General features: G+C 45.5%; 1 protein-coding gene and 1 long non-coding RNA gene across 2 annotated transcripts in view; one reads left to right on the top strand and one right to left on the bottom strand.

The window, feature by feature from the left end:
• The window catches only part of LOC119417992 (transcription factor IIIB 90 kDa subunit-like), a 45,769-nt gene that overhangs the window by 10,971 nt on the left and 17,843 nt on the right, over positions 1–16,955 (top strand). The window lies entirely within an intron of this gene.
• Positions 1,831–2,713, bottom strand: LOC119418702. The gene is made up of 4 exons (XR_005187215.1): positions 2,654–2,713; positions 2,459–2,574; positions 2,177–2,393; positions 1,831–1,928 (listed from the first exon to the last, which is right to left on the bottom strand). It is a non-coding gene; the product is annotated as an uncharacterized LOC119418702 (long non-coding RNA).

The raw sequence follows: 16,955 nt of genomic DNA, 5'->3' as shown, positions 1-16,955 counted from the left end.
TTTCCTCATACTGAACCCTCACACCGACACCCCCGGCTCCTAAAGTGTCAGTTCCAACAGCACACAGCTCATATGAGTTTCCCTTCCCCACTCAAACTGTCAGTATAATGTCAGATTCGTGTTTTTGAGCTGTGGACGTGACTTCAATCTTCAGTGAGGCTCAGGTTTAAGAATTGGTCTGGGTTTTCTGTGGGGCTTTAAAGACCAGGTGTGTAAACCAGGATCTGAGTCTCAGCAGAGATCTTCAGGTTCATCACAGGACCTTTAACAGTTCTTGGTGGAGGTTGGAACCAGGTCCACGTCCATCATTGTGGATCCACTGAACCAGAGGCTTTTGGCAGGTGCCATGGTGGTAAGGACCATTCTAAAAACTCAGAACTGAACCTGAAGGTACCTAAGGAAAGTCTGATCCTGCACCACCTCATCTGTTAAGAACCAAATGTTTAGGAGGCTAATTTGACTGATCCACTTGCTGAGGTTTCTACAAAGACCTGTGAGGATCTGGTGTAAGCGCCGAGTGCAATACCTCTGACGATGCCTTCATGAACACTGGTTCCATCTGGACCTGGCTCACCATGACAGCCCAACCAGCTTTGGGTCATCAGTTCTGAGTCTTCGGGACCTTCAGGGTAATTTTGAAGAGGCGTGAACTTTGCTCCTCCCATGGTTGGAGTTTGTTCACCAGTAACAGCTGTGCTCACACTGCTCTGGTGGATTTTTCTGGTACCGCCCTCTCTGCTCTGGAAGACTGTAGGCTGTTCTGGCATCTGAACTCTTAGTGGGAGTACAGCTGGTCTTACTCTGATATAAGATGCTCCTGATGGTAGAAGGTGTTAAGAGGTTAGTAAGATGCTTCTGATGGTAGAAGATGCTAGATGTTGAAACATAACTGATGAACAGATGAGATCTTACCAGATGTCTGAGAGACCCCTGAAACAGAGTCTGTTTTTTGTTTTTCCGTCTCATCTAATAATTGGACCAGTTTGGGCTGGGGCTCCTCCTGGCTTAGATGTTTCTGCACCCATTGCACCCGATTTGGAAATGGTTTAGTAAGCCTCATTGTCGATGAATCTGGTTGAAATTCAGCAACTTGGTTTGGTGTCCATGTTAAAACATCTGGTTTCGTAGATTTCACTCTCGTATTTGAACCTCTGACCTCAGTTTGTTTTTGTGCCCTCTCGTTCCTATAAATACTATCCACTGACATACCAGTGGCGTACTGAGAGCGATTTGAGTTTTGGAAGTAGGTTTGGTGGACAACAGGATTTTGGTTAAGATGTGGGACAAATGACACAAATTTGCTTGGAGGCTTTACCCTTAGATTTTGCACTCTGGACTGAGCAGTCCTTTCGAAAGGTCCAAGGCTCTCCACGTTTTGAGGATCTCTGCTGGTTGCAGTGCCCTGTGCGTTGTGTAAAGACTCTTGCAGGACTTTGGACATGTTTGTTTTAAAATCAGCAGGAACAAGTGTTCTTTGATCATTAGTTTGGGTTACCTCATTTATGTGATCCTGTTGTAGGAAAGGATGGACTTTACTAGCTCGAGGTAGCTGTTGGGAAACTGGCCTGTTAACCACGTGGACCAGTTCTAGCTTACCACTTGAGGGTTCATGAAGATTCAAAGATTGCTGACTTAGTTCTGTCGTAAAGGAGAGGTCAGTGGGAAGTCTCTGCAGGTATGGACTCTGCTGAACAATGTTACGTTGACCAGAACTAAAATGACCCCATGGTAGGCTAGAGCCCCTGGCACCTTCAGCCAAGCTGTTCAGACTTTGAAGCTTCTGACTTTGTTTTCTTAAAGGATCACCATCAGGAATCCTGTCAAATGACCCCAAGGTTGGTCTTAAACTTTCCCATCCCTCTTCAACGTGCTGGCTTTGTGTGGTGCGAGGCACCCATTGTATCCCACCATCAGGCATCTGGTAAAATCTGGAAAGAAGAGTTAACAGTTGAAACGCCAGCATCTTTTGTTCCCGTTTTTGCAACAAATCGGGATAAGAGGAAACATCTGCAGACCATGGTCTTTACCAGAAACATGTGATCTCCAGTTTCGTTTCATGCATTACCTTAACCCCTTGCCAGACAATCATTTGGCCCAGCCAGAGGAACTGTAGGTCACATGATTCTGAGACCATCGTCTCCATGGTCTGCAGCTTGACAGTCTTGAGAACACTTACTGAGGAACTTGGCTGGTTTGATGTTCCGAGGACCGATCCTGCTTTGTGGTGAACTGTAGCTCCTTTTTTTGTCCTGGTATTGTGATAAAATGGCTCCGTCCTGGTTTGGTTCGAGGCCCGAGGCCCAAATGAGGTAGGGGTCCCCCTGCAGCTGGGTTTGGGTGAAGTTTAGGATCATTCTCAAAATACCGATGTGAGCAGGGTTTGTTGACCGAATCTGTTGGAGAGAGGTCATTAGACATCTGACTGAAGCTGGTGTCTCACACCATTAAGAATTCTGACCTTTGTGGCTCTCAAAGACTCTCACGGATCCAAATCCAGGAGTTGCCGAGGTGAAGATCCGGTTCATAGATACGCTGTTGACTGCACTCAGAGGATAGAAGCATCTCACCGTCACCCTTGTGGAGAGTGAGACATATCTTCACAATATTTTCTTTAACAGTCGATTCTTTACACTGAAGGTTCTAGTGTTTTTACTTGAACTGAGGTTCTCTGGAGATAAAATTTGGTCCATCTGCAATCAGCACTCGATCATGGAGGATTTCATTCTCATAAACTACATACCAGTCCCCGACCTGTTAAAAATACTTCATTACTTAAACTTTAGTGGTTGTGGATGGATGACTGTTCAGACCAATGCTTTTCATTTTCTCCATTAGAATCCATGTATACCAGGGCTATTTGACTAAACCGCTCAGGGGACCACAGTTTCTGAAAGCAGCAGCTCGGGCCAGACATCCAGTGATTAAAGTTATGTAAATAAACCAAGTTTTACAATCGGAAATGGTCCTTGGGCTGCCAGTTGAATAGCCCTGATGTATACAGTTTTCTGGAGTTCCTGGGCAATGTTGCTTTGCATTTTCAGCAAAAACCAACTGTACCGTGGCTTTGGTGCCACACGAGTTCAGCTGGAACTCAAACAGAACTCGAGCTCCGTTGGTCTGTTTGGGTTTGCAGGTACGGTCTAGCAGACTGGTTCGTTCTGGCTGCACAGAAGGCCAGGTGGCGCCTGGGGTTGCCACCACAGTCATGGTCCCATCTGCAGAACATACTACAAAGGATGGAGAACATTACTGGTAATGCCTTCGAACAGGGAAGTGGAAGGAATTTTACATTAAAGTCACAGATTTGGTCTGCTCACCTATCATGTCTTCAGTTCTGAATAGGCAGCGTTTGGAGGTGGTCGCCTGAACCTCCCGGGTTTTAGAGTTCCTTAAAAGAAGTTTAAAAGTTGCGTAGAAGTTTGATAGGTTGATGTCCTGAAAAATACATTAGACTAGTTTACATTTGGATTATTCAAACTTAGAAGAGCCAAGGTCAGTGTTACTCTACTGTGGTCAGAATGTATGCAGAGTGCCCTTAAAACTTCTCTGCAGGTCCAAGACTGTTGCATGAGTTACCACTGCATGTCAGGCAGGCCCCCTCCCACAGTTTTAAGTCCCCCTTAAAAACCCACTTATTCCCTGGCGTTTGACACCAATTTGTGTTTAACCCGTCTGTATTCTACATCGTTAGCCATTTGTTATCTTGTTCCTTTTGGTTCAATGCATATTTTACTGTGCTTCGCTCAGTTATTTCTGCTGTACAGCACTTTTGTTGGCCTCGTTGCCGTTTTAAGTACTCTAAATAAAATGGTATGGTATCACCATGAAACGTGCACGGTTATGCACCAGCTCTTATGAAATCCAAAGTTTTAACAGGTTGGATGCAGAGATTCATTCTTGTTTGAAAATTACAAGTTTCCATGACATTAAAGAACAAAACTAGTTTACCACAGAAGGTTCAGCTTCAAGCGATTCTGGGGTCATGTTCTGGAAACTTGCTTGAATTTATTTATATTTATTTCACAGGTGCATTTTTTTTTTAACTCGTTTAGAACGTGCAATTGCCTTGGGAGTGGCGGCGCAGAGGTTGGAGAAGGTAGGCCTGGGATTGTAAGGTTGCTGGTTCAACTCTTCAGACAGACATCAAAATGTGGGTGGGAAATGTGAAGCAAATGTGAACCGCCTTCACCCTCATTTGACCCACTCTTAGCCCTTGAGCAAGGCCCCTAAACCCCCACCATCTGCTCCTCCAGGCACCCCAATTGGCAGCTCCCTGCTCCACAGAGGGCTGTGGTAGCTCAGTGGTCTGTGGTTGCATCAAGGACATCCAGCATAAAAACAATCACCAAGTCTTTGTGCGAGTTAGTTCGCTGTGGCGACCCCTGAAGAAGGGAGCAGCCGAAAGGGGGGAAAAAAAAAAAAAAAAATCAAGTGTAGTTGCCGTTTGTTCAGTTGAAGCATCTATAAACCACAGGATGATAAAGCCATACATGACCAGCCCACTTTGTGCCCCCACCCCACACCCCTCCCAAATTAATTACACATTAATGTCAGTGTACTGGTGAAGATTCTCAGTCATCCAGGACATGAATGCAAAAAAACAACCGGATTTTATTTGTAACAAGATGTTTTGCTCCTCATCGAGGGGCTTTTTCAATTCAATGAGCAGTGAAATATTCAGGTTATAAGGCTGAGTGAGATAAGACGCATGTAGATTTGACAAGTCACGTCAACACCTTAACAGTAGGGGTTTCTTACGGTCTTTGTTCCTCTAATTCACAGATGAGACCCCTCTGTTCCCATCAAGTGTGAAAACTGGCTGGGAATCTGTCTTAAAGTTGCATTAAATGTTTTTGAAAGTGGAAATCTGAGGCCTCCTCTGGTAAGAGACGACTTCTCTCTTTTTACATAAATTGCTTCCTTCACAGATGGTTTGAGAGGGGGGTGAAGGAAGCAACTTTAAGACTGATTCCCAGCCGGTTTTCACACTTGATTGGAACGGAGGGGTCTCATCGGTGAATTAGAGTAACGAAGACCTTAAGAAACCCCTACTGTTAAGGCGTGACTTGTCAAATCTACATATGTTCGTGTCTTATCTCACTCAGCCTTTTAACCAGAATCTCTCACTCACTGCTCATTGAATTGGAAAAAGCTCCTCAGATGAGGAGCGAAACGTCTTCCGTTATAAATAAAATCCAGTTTTTGTATTGAACATTTTATTGAATTAATGTCAGGGGCCTCTTTACTTCAGCTTGAGGCTGCTCACAGGGTGGAGGTGGGTGGGTTGCTTCTTCTGGGCTGAAGTTTTAATGTCTGGTTGCTAGTTTATCTTGTGAAACTATGGTCTACATTAAAGTGTGTAGCTGATTCTTTAAAACTTCAGATTGTGTGTAAATTGGACCTTTATATTTAAACTGAACTTTTAGATAACCATTTGCATCGAGTCCAACCTTCTGGTTCTGCTGTGGTGACATGTTCTGAAAACTAGTTTCAACATAAAGTTGATCTAAAGATGTAGAAAAACTTAGGCAGGCAGCATATTGATAGTTTTAGAAGATCTGTGAGTGGCGTTTTTTTTTACCTCGTAAGTGTATCCTACAGAGAAAACAGGAACTTCCAGAATGGTTCTGTGGCTGTCGTTGTGAAGATGGTACCCTCTCTGAGCCACCAGTGCTGCCGTTAGAGGCTCGTTGTCAATGCCCACCTCCCAAAGACTCTGAGACTGTCTGACCACGCTGAAAGAGATCCCTCCTTCCAGACACTGAGCTGTCATCTCTGGAGGAACTTCAGGAAGGACAAAGAAAGAAAGAAAAAGTGTGTATGTGCGCACGTGCGGGGGGGGGGGGGGGGGGTGTTAGTTGAAGGATTCAATGGTCCAACAAACAGAAGAACTGGACTCACAGGCATTAAAGACTTGCGCTGTGATGAATGCTTGGTGGAAGTAGGACTCTTTCTGAGGCATGATTGTCAAAGTGAAGTTTACATTTATGGAGTACTGCACCACACCGCCACCCACATTCTGTTGTAGACAAAAGATTCAGTGTAAACATAAAAGCAGCTTTGATGGTGGAAGCAGTACCATGGATCTTAGCAAGCATCAAAGGAGACATTTCTACTGAAACCGAAGGTTGCGGTGAGAGATCTGTGTGGTGCCTCACCGTCCAGTGGACAGCGACGTTATCAAAAGGCAGTTTCAGTTTATATGCTTGGCTGCCATTCAGGTGAACAATTGGACTGATGCCTAGGTCTGACTTCAACATCTGCTTTCCATTGATCCAGATGTTCTCCAGGATGACATCTGCTGGGATGTTTCCCAGATAGACACTGAACTCCTGATGATCACTTATGGTCTCTACAGGAAGGAAACAAAAAAACACTAAATGTTGGAATAGAGTTACAGCGCTTTACAGCTCTGAAAGCTTACGGTTGAGGCTGAATGGTGGATGGCAAATGAGCGGTGTTTCAAGCACTTTAAGGATTCTGTGTTTGGTGTCGATGCTATTGCCATCCTCATAAATCAAAGAGAAGACATGTTCATACATCAGGAGGATTGTATAAACCTCCTTATAGATGTTTTCCTCCACCAAACTCTGCAGAAGAGAACAGACCATCAAATCTACCATCAATGTTTAAACTGGAGGTTACAAACAAAAAGTTAAAGAATCAAACCTAGTCTCACACAGACCAGTCTGCTAGAACCATACCTTCCTGTAGCCTCCTTCTGTTCCAAAAGGAACTCCAATCTTCACCATTCCTTCCTGCTGTACCACTTTAAGTCCTTTGGAAGAGACTGTGGCTTCATCTAGCAGTGCACCCCCTAGTCCCAGCCTGAAGCTTTGACTTTCAAATCTGGCTCCCTTTCCAACCAAAGCAGGAAGAACCTGGGGGACGTTCCATAGCAGCTGGGTACCATTAAACAATCCAGAATCTAGGAGGGTCCATCAGAATCGCAGTCAGCTTCAGTCAACCAGCATCTTGTTTAAGAGCTTATGGAAAACTTACTGATTGAGCAGACCATGGACATGTCAACCATTACCATCAGCAGCTTCTGCTTAAAGAACAAAGATACCTGGAGGACTTTGATAGGGATGCCATCCACCTGAAAGAGGGTTATAATCTGGTCACGTCTGAATCACAAGAATCGTGTGGAGGGAGGAAAAAAAAAAGTGTGTGTGGATACCCACCATTGTGATCTCAGCATGTGGCTGTTTGTATGAAGATCGAAAGACCACTCTGTGGGTGGTGGCAGTAAGACTGTAGCCCCACTTCTCAGCCTCTTGGACAGACATGGAGAAGGTCTGCCCATCATTCTGCAGGAACATGAGCTGCCAGGCCAAACTTGCTGTTTTCTGAGCCTGAAAACCAAAAACCATTGAACACAGTCAAACAAACACTGCAGACCGTTCAGGGCAGTCAGCTCTCCGTACAGATGACTGGTCAGGAGACATTTATCCAGCTGATTTCATGGGGCGGTAATCAAATCAAGAGCCATTTTTTTAATTTAAGCACAAAGAAAAAAAAAAAAAAAGACAACTCAGACCAGTGATGCATCTCCACAGATCTGCATACCTTTGATTACTGATTATTCTTAGGACCAGGAGAACCACTAAAGGTTTTCTACAAATCAAACCATCTGTCCAGATGACCTGACTGAAAAATGTTGGATTGTATACCTGTATTATTGAGCATGGACTTTGTTGAAATCAAACCAGTGTTCATGTTTTAGTGATTTACCTGAAAAAGGGCCCTCTGCCACACCTGTCTGCCCTCTGCCCTCTGCCCTCCACACGAAGACTCTCTGTTCACATTGACCTTGCAACAAAACAACCAGATTTTAAACTAAGTCAGTGGTCCAACTGGTAAACCAGTAAAAGGGTATCCGACCTCCATGTAGTTTTCCTCACACGTGATCTCTCTGTGGGTCCAGGACAAACCAGAACAAACTGTAGAAATAAGTTGACTGCTCCACTTGCCGCCTGCTTCACTTATCACATTAAACCTGAAGGTGAACAACTCGTCATTCTGAAAAGTAAAACAAACAGAGCTGAATATCTGCTACTGCCATTGGTAAGAGGAAAACCCCAGGTCTGACCCCCAGAAAGGTGAATAGTAAATGGACTGTACTTATACAGCGCCTTTCCAGCTTATTTCAAGATACTCAAAGTGCTTTACAACAATCTGTGCCTCATTGACCCATTCATACAGCTCTATACTAGATCTCTACAAAGATAATTGAACACATCATTCTAAAGAGACTAATCAGAGCTTTAGATCACATCCATACACTGATGGGACACAGGCAGTGAGGGGTTCAGCATCTTGCCCAGGGACACTTCAGCATGTGACTGCTGGTGGATTCGAACCCCAACTCTCGCATTGGAGGACAACTGCTCTAACCACTCAGCCACAGCCACCCCAGCCTGAAGATGGGTCTCAAACAGGTACCTGATTGTGGGTGAAGCAGGAATAGTATGAAGCTCTGAAGGTGGTTAAGCCATTCATCTTGAAGGTGCTGATGGTGTAACCACAGCGTGCTGAGAGCTGCTCGTTGATAGAATGGACCCCGTCTTCATCTATATGAGGATGTCAGATGGTAATGAGAAGTCAGGCTACGTCCAAAACGCCACAGAACAGGACAGTGGAGAAGTCAACACTGGAGATGTTTGGCAGCAATGATGAACTTGCCTACAGCTTCAAAGAGAGGTTTCTGTGCCGAGGCCACCTGGATCCACAGGTACCGATCTCGACACTCTGATTGAACCAAACCTGCTGACAGAAGCAGCACATACATCTGCTGGTAGGTACAGCATATTCTCCCTCACCATGAGGGAGAAGGTTGTCAGATTAATTTGGTTTTGAACCATTTGAACAGTTCTTTCCCAGAGTGCAATGATAAACAAAAAAAAATTAACACGCACACCACTTGCACGTTGTATAAACAAGTCTAAATTTGTAGGATGAAAATTATACATATATTAGTAACTAAGTTTTAAAGTTAGAATAAAATCCTGCTAACACAAAACATGTTTCTTTTTAGTCCTAGCTTTAAAGTAGATATTAAAGTGATTAATTTAAGTGATTGTTTATTAAAGTTTATTTTGTTTTTAAACAAGGGGCAGATAATATTTTTTTCTTTCTGCACTCACTGTTTTACATCACTTTATAATTTAGCTGTTTTAGTACACACACGCGCGCACGCATGCACTCGCACGCTGTACTGATAAATATCTCCTGGAGGGTAAACTATATCTTGGCTGCAATTATCAAACTGTGAAATCCTTCATTTTCTACAACTGATAGTGGTTTGTCATTATGAAGTTTATCAACTTCTCTGTAAACATTAGAGCTCCGTGGTTTCAGCGACGTCTTCTTGTTCAGTTCGAAGCAGGCAGCCTGATTTGGGTCAGCCGCGCTCAGTCTGTCCCTCCTCAGAGACTAGCAGACTGAGCGGGGCAGATTGGACGAGGCCGGGGTTGAGTCGCCTCTTTCAGTTGACCAAAGAGCAGCGCCCCGCTGAAGCCCCAGAGCTCGAATGTCCATCGTAAAACTAACTTTACCGTGGTTTAATGTGGTGCTATGGCTCTGCAGACATTGAACGTTGCTGTCTTGTCTTGTGGTGTTTAGTGTAAAATACTTCCACACAGCGACATGTTTAGATGAAAAGTGTGTTAGCTGTTAGCCACAGTGCTGCTGCTCAGTCCTCACGTTGTAGCTGCTGCAAACTATGAACTGGATTTCCTGAATGTGAGGCGGGTCTTATTACTCTGGGCTCATGAGACACGTTCAGGAAATCCATTCCATAGTTTGAAGCCAACATGCATCATGGATCGGAAATCTCTGCAGGTGGATTGGAAAAATCCGATACGTAAATTATGCTGGTATCAGAGGCCGATACCGATACTGGATCGGACCTATCCCTACAAATAATAATAAAATTAAACTTTTTAAAAACCCTAGTGTGTACGATAATCATTTCACTCTGGAAAAATAAATTAATCTGGTGTTCATGATGAGGGGAGACTTCCAACAAGCTGTTCCAAGTGGTCAAAGGTGACCAATATTGGTAATTTATTAATAATTCAGGTAAAGATTTAAAGTTGTGTTAAAAACAGAAAACCGTTGAGACTGAAGGGGAGCCAGTTTACCTTCCAGTTGGTCTCCAGCTTTGGATGCTTTCAGGAAGCAGCAGCAAATCAAGAGCAGCCTGGAAAACACAGCAGGGAAGTTTTACCTGAACAGGTGAGACTGAGACTTACCTGGAGATAAACCTAGTGAGCTTCATGTTTGACCTGAGCAGGTTGGACTCACCTGGGGAAGAATGCAGTGCTTCTCATGCTGAAACTGAGACTCACTAACAGCAAGAAGCTCTGTCTCTCTGCAGGCATAACTGAGCCTCTGCAGACAGGTGAGCTAATCACCTGGTTGTCAGGGTAACCAGCTCCACAGCTGGGCCTGTTTGAGTCTGATTGCAGCTGGAGGCTGAAGCTGGACCAGAATCATGCAGGGACCCCCTGACCCTGGGTCAAACACACCTATCAGATGGATGGATCACTGATAGTCTCTGGTAGTGATGGCCAAATGAATCAATAAAGCAGTATTGAACCACTTTACCAATTGTATTGAACTTGGGTTCATTCAATCAAAGGTTCGTTTCAGTGACATCTAGTGGTGAAATAGTAGACAACAAACACTGTCAATATATGTTCAGCCGATTCAGTAGATAGGTTAACTACTAGTACCGGTATCTGGGATTGAGAGGGTGTTCTTTAGGAAACAGTAGGTACAGGGAAGATGGTTGTGCTTGTGTAACTCAGACAGTTATGAAATTTGAGGATGGGAATTCAGAGGTTTTTATTTAGGAATAAGAGTTTTTGTTTTTGGACTCAGGCAATTTCTTTTTTTGCTGACAACTTCTCCAGCTTTTGAAAAAAACATATTCACAAGGAACAGATGAGGCTGTTATGCATAAATATTGTTTAACCAACAAGAACAAATGCGGATAAACATTTCTGTGATCATTCCAGTAGACCAGAGGATCCTCCGATCTTTGCAAGGGAGGATCAGACAAGGATCTCTGAACTTCAGTTATAGCATATGATGTATGATTCCTGTGAGCTCATGCCAGTGTAGCATCTTGCTCAAAACTTGTCCAGAGGTTGGAAGCTGAAAGAAAAATAAAGATTTGACAGTCATGAACACACAAGTTTCTTTGTGTGTGTGTGTGTGTGTGTGTGTGTTCATAATTACCAACTTACAACTATCTGTGGAGGATGGTGTGTAGAACTGTGTGGATAAACATATATAAACATATAACACTATAAATTGAACATAACCCACCATGAACAGTGTTCTGCTTGTTTTCATGCTTAGCTCTGTAGTGCCTCAGCATCGAGGACGTGTTGTTATTATGCACCAGTTGCATGGAACCATACAAGCACTGGACCTGTATGAACAGTAAAGATCAAACAAGAAAACTAACTGTCAGGTCATAGAAATCAATTAAATCACCACACATACAAATGTACCTAACTTTCAACTGAATGGTTTAAGTCACTGGACTCTTTGATATCTAAATTCCTTTGGAAAAACAAAACTCCACGTATTAGCTTAAAAGCATTACAGAAATCCAAAGATACCGGAGGATTAGAACTTCCCAACTTCTATCACTACTATTTAGCCAATAGGTTACAATATATCTCAAAGTGGTTCAATCCAAATACATTAGATGAAACTTGGATAGACATAGAACAAACTTTATGCAATAATATTAAGATTTCAGATCTACCGTTTATTAGCACAAATATAAAAAGACATGTTTGCTTTAAAAGCATCAGTATTAGCTCTTCTCTGACAGCATGGTGGGAGTATTTGAAAATGACAAAATCTTCACTACTCCCCTGTAGACATACACCCATCTGGAACAATCCTGACATCCTACAAGAAAATAATATGTTAAATTTCCCAGGTTGGAGAGTCAAGGGAATTGAACGTCTGGAACACATATATGAAGGTGTAGACTTTATTCCATTTAATAATTTAATAATACAATTTGACATGGAAAATAAATACTTCTTAGAATATCAACAAATTAAGTCTATCATAAAAAAGAAATTTAAGCTTAATAAAACTTTGTTAGAAACACCAATATGTGTGTTAGAGTTCCTTAATCTTAAATCCCCCAAATTATTATCTAAAATATACAAGAAATTGTCTAGAATCAATGACTCCATAATGTTACCTGTTGAAAAATGGGAATCAGATTTATCAATCAATTTTGACCAAAAAACCTGGTCTCAAATATGTTTAAGAACATTTAAAATGACTAGAATCTCCAACTTACAATTAATACAGTATAAAGTTCTTTATAGAGTACATTATACAGGTCAGCGAATGTTTCGGATGGGATTTACATCATCTAACAACTGCTCACAGTGCACAGGCAATATTCCTGATGGTTATATCCATGCACTCTGGTTCTGCCCACCCGTTCAGAGGTTCTGGGTCCAGGTTTGTGAAGACTTGTCTAAATGTCTGAAATGTAATATTCCACTCTCTCCGTCTGTTTGCTTATTGGCTATCTTGGAAGATGTTACCCTGGAAAAAAATACATGTCGCATGATTTTCACTGCCTTATGCATCGCAAAGAAAACCATACTCCTGAATTGGAAAAATAAAAATAATCTTAGCATTAATCAGTATAAAAATCTTCTGTTAGATCATATCAGTCTTGAAACAGCATCTGCCGACACATTGGATCAATCTCTGTGGGCTCCTTTGATCGGCTCCATTACATAGTGAGGGTGGGTAGTCTGGGATCTGACCTTGTGGGGCCTTGGGGTTGATGTGGAGGCGGGTGTATGGGTTTGGGGCCCCGGGGGGGGTTGCCGGGGGCTGGGCTCTTGGGGGTACCTGGGCAGGGGGGCACTGCTTTCCCTCTGGGGAGGGCCTGGGTGGTTCTGGGGGATGTCTGCTGGTGGCTGCATGCAGGCCCTCAGGTGGTCTGTGGCGGCGGTCGTGGGTCACCGATCTGGTAGCCTGGCTGTGCTGGTGTGGGTTCGGGGTGGGCGCGGGGGCTTGGGGTTCTGGGGGCTTATCGCCCCCGGGCTTGGGCCTGTGGGGTTCGGGGATCTTGGGCTCTGGCGGGCGGGTTGCCGGGCTCTGGGCCGGCTTGCGCTCTGGTGCCCGGTTCTGGGCGGGGGCCTTCGGCTCGCTGGTGGGTTGTGGGTTCATGGGCTGGGGGGGTTGGGTGTTTGGGGGCGTGACCAGTGGCCCCTAAGAGGGGGTAGTTTGACCCAGCCTAGGTGTCTAGTGTGCTATGTGTTTTGAGAGATGTCCGAATGAGGGGTGGGTGTAGTATTTCTTCTGGGGTGGGGATGGGGTGGATGTCCTTGGGGGCGGCCCGGGACTGTGCATGGCTGGCTGGCTGGCCCCTTTCCTGTGGTGGGGGCTCGCTCCCGGTGCTTCCTGGCACTGTCGGCGGTTGGGCGGGCGCTCTTGGCCGGGTCGTCCTGGTGGGGTTTGGCTCCATCTGGTGGCGGGCTGACTGCGGTCTGTGGGGGTCCTGGTGGCCCTCGGGTGTGTAGGCTGCTGGTGCGGCTTATGGCGGCCCTCGGGGCTCTGTCCCTCTCTGGTCTGGAGCTCAGCGGGCCTGGCGGTCGGTCCAGATGGAGAGGTGTCTTGGCCTCAATCCCTGGGTGGACCTTGGGGGGCTGGGGGGGGGGGGGCTGTTGGGTCAGTGGGGGAGCTGACTCCCTGTGGGAGCATTTGCTCTCACAGTTATTTCTCCCCATCCCTCACCATGCACCTCCACCCTCTTCATTTCAATTCCACACATTTAGGGTTGTTTGGGCTCGGGTGTGCTGCAACAATTTTACATCTTTGTTGAACATAGCCACCTGGGACTCAATTTTATTGTACACCTTAGACATTCATTCATAACATCCTCATGACATTCATATATAGGAATTTGAAGTGGGCACATGGCTATGGGTGGTGGGATGACCTTACTCTCACCCCCTGTGCCTGTGCTCACTTACAACGGTTACATTTAGACACTAGGGTTGGATAGAGTTGGGGTGGAGGGGAAACTGGCACCTTGCCAGCCTTTGCTCCTTCTTCTTTCCTTTTTAATGGCACTCTACAACAACACACATCAACAGCACATCTAGGGGTGGGGGTGTATGTGTCGGGGTCTTATTTTTATTTATTTATTTATTTTTTTTCTCCTCTTCCTACCCACCTAGTTCCCTGACTGCCATTCCGGGGGTGGGGTCCGGGAGAAGGGCAGGCCGTCGGGTGTTGACCAGGACTATGTGGGGGTTCGGGGTCTGGGGGTTGCCGTGGGCGGTGCTGGCGCTGTGCTCTCCCTGGGGTTATTTGGACCCCATGAGCTTGGCTCTTGGGTGACATGGTTGGCCCGCTGACCGGGGTGGCTGCCGGGGCCTGGCAGGCGGTCGGCTGGGGGTGTGTGCTTGGTTGTTGACGGTGTGTGGGGGTGGTTGGTGGCGTGTCCTCTTCATGGTGGGGGGGTGTCCTGTCGGCGGGGCATGGCCTGGGCCGGTTCTGGGGTATTGGCTCTTCTCCGCTCAGGAATGAATGGGTTTACCTCCTGGGTTTGGGCATGGGCTGCCCCCTGTAGAGGGCGGGTACATGTCTTGGACCTGGGGGGTTTAGAGTGTGTATCGGGAATAAGAATGAAATGTATCGTTATTGTATGTCTTTGAGTGAATGAATGTGAGATTGAGGTTGGGATAGTGTGATTGTGTCTGTGTATGAATGGATATTTGTTAGGCCAAGACTCGGACTGCCCCCTCTTTGATACAACTGGGGGTGCTTGGCATCGCGCCCCTATCGCGCGGCCCCCTGGTGGGGTGTGCCCTTGCCTGCCGGCGCGCTTGGGGCCCTTGGTATCGGGGGCTGGGCGCTTGGGCGTGTGTCGGCTCGGCCTGGTGTCTGCCTGGTGGGGCTCGGGTCCTCTGGCGCTGTCAGGCCTTGGCCTGGGTGGTGTGAGTCCTCGGTGCCCGGGCCTCGGTGCCTGGACCTGGACCTACATCGGTGCGGCGGGTGCCGACGGGGGCCTATGAGTTTGTCGCTGTTGGCCCCGGGGGGGTCACTGTATGTGGTTGCTGGTGGGGATCTTCAGGTTCTCCCCTGTGGTCCGTTCTGGGGGGTGGGTGAGTGGTTCGTCCTGTGTGGGTGGCTCTGGGGGCTCCGCGGTCGGGGTCCCTCCTGGGGTCTTGGACTCTGGTCCCCCCTTTTTCATCTGCCTCTGGTCTTGGGGGTCGGGTCTCTGCTGCTTCACAGTTACTAATAAATGTTCTATTAGAGAAGCCTTATACACTTATGCATGCTCACAACCACACACAAATAGAAGCAGGGATGCTTATTTAGGCTTTATATGTAGATATATAGATATGTATGTGAGTGTATATTCATGTGTATGTATGTATGTATGTATATAGGCGTAGGTATGGGTATATATATTTATGGAAACTTACTGCAAAGCCATGAATATTTTAAGTTCTTTATACATATGTATTTTGTTGCTATGTTTTGTCATGTTCTTTGCAGGTGAACAGACAGTGGCCGGGTGTTTTGACGTGTGCTCTATTTGTATATATTTCTTATATTTTGGAGTCTTACTTTGTCTTTTCTTTCTTTCTATCCTATTGGAAAAAAAAAAAAAAAAACAAAAAAAAAAACCCTACACTAGATAGTCACTATAATAAATATTTCATAATAATGGTGTGGAAAGGATGGCTGTAAGGGGAGAAGGGAGGCCATCAAAAAAAAAGAAAAAAAAAAAAAAAGAAAAAAAAAAAAAAAAAAAAATGTACCTAACTTACCACCTACCCAACTCCGCAAAATCCTGCATCCCCCCCTCCCCCAGCTTACTACTGTTCAAGTTACTTGTTTAGTAATAAACTACTCACCTTATTGAGACTGATCAGCTCGAAGTGTTCCCACATTTGAGAACAGCTTCTCTTCCTGGATGGCTCCATGTTGATCAACCAAAAACAGTGATGAAAACAGCAACAACGCACAAAACAACTCCGACAACAAACCGACATGTTGTGATGTGTGCCGGGTGCCTTTAGGTATGTTTTGGTGTGCACAAACCTCCTGAAGCAAGTCTTGCATCAACGAATCACCTCACCATATGAAACTATTGTGGGATTCATTTGGGGACCGAAGCAGTCACTGCTTCATACGTCATTTCTTGCGTAACTTTCTCTGCCACAAAGCACGCTTCATAGCAGTGGTTAAAAGAGAACGCAACTTCGAGTTCGAAGCAAGGATCGGCGCTTCGGCGTCAGACTGACATCACTAGTCTGGTGGTGGAGAAACCAAAGCTTTCTGAGAACCGACTCCAAATAAAGCTGATTTTAAACAGTTTGACTTGTTTGGTTGGAGAGTGGTGGTGCAGAGGTTAGAGAAGGTGAACCTGTGATCAGAAGATTGTTGGTTCAACTCCCGGTACCGACAACATCAAAATGTGGGTGAAAAAGGTGAAGCATCCCACACCTGCCCCACCCTGGGCCCTTGAGCTTAACCCTGAACCCCCACCATCTGCTCCTCCGGGTGTCCTAGATGTAGCGCTCTGCTCCACACAGAGGCTGTGGTAGCTCGGTGTCTGTGGTTGGTCAGGAAGAACATCTGGTGTAAAAATAAGGGCCAAGTCTTCGTATGACTCAGTTCACTGTGGTGACGCCTGAAGAAGGAGCAGCTGAAAAAAGAAGAAAAACAGTTTGACTGGTTTGGTACAAATGTCTCCATCTGCTGGACGTCCATCAACCTTACAGCTGATGGATGAAGAGAGGACGAGTCTCTGGAACACATCAGCAACATTGACCTGCGCTGTGGTGTGGACATGAAGTCCTGCGTGTTCTAAACACACGTTGTTGGTGTTGTTGTTGTTGTTGTTGTTGTTGTTGTTGTTGTTGTTGTTGTTGTTG

This window comes from Nematolebias whitei, chromosome 12 (genome assembly GCF_014905685.2).
Source record: "Nematolebias whitei isolate Nwh7 chromosome 12, NemWhi1, whole genome shotgun sequence".
Classification (NCBI taxonomy): domain Eukaryota; kingdom Metazoa; phylum Chordata; class Actinopteri; order Cyprinodontiformes; family Rivulidae; genus Nematolebias; species Nematolebias whitei.
The sequence above is the reverse complement of the archived record's forward strand: the minus strand, read 5'-3'. Positions and strand labels throughout refer to the sequence as shown.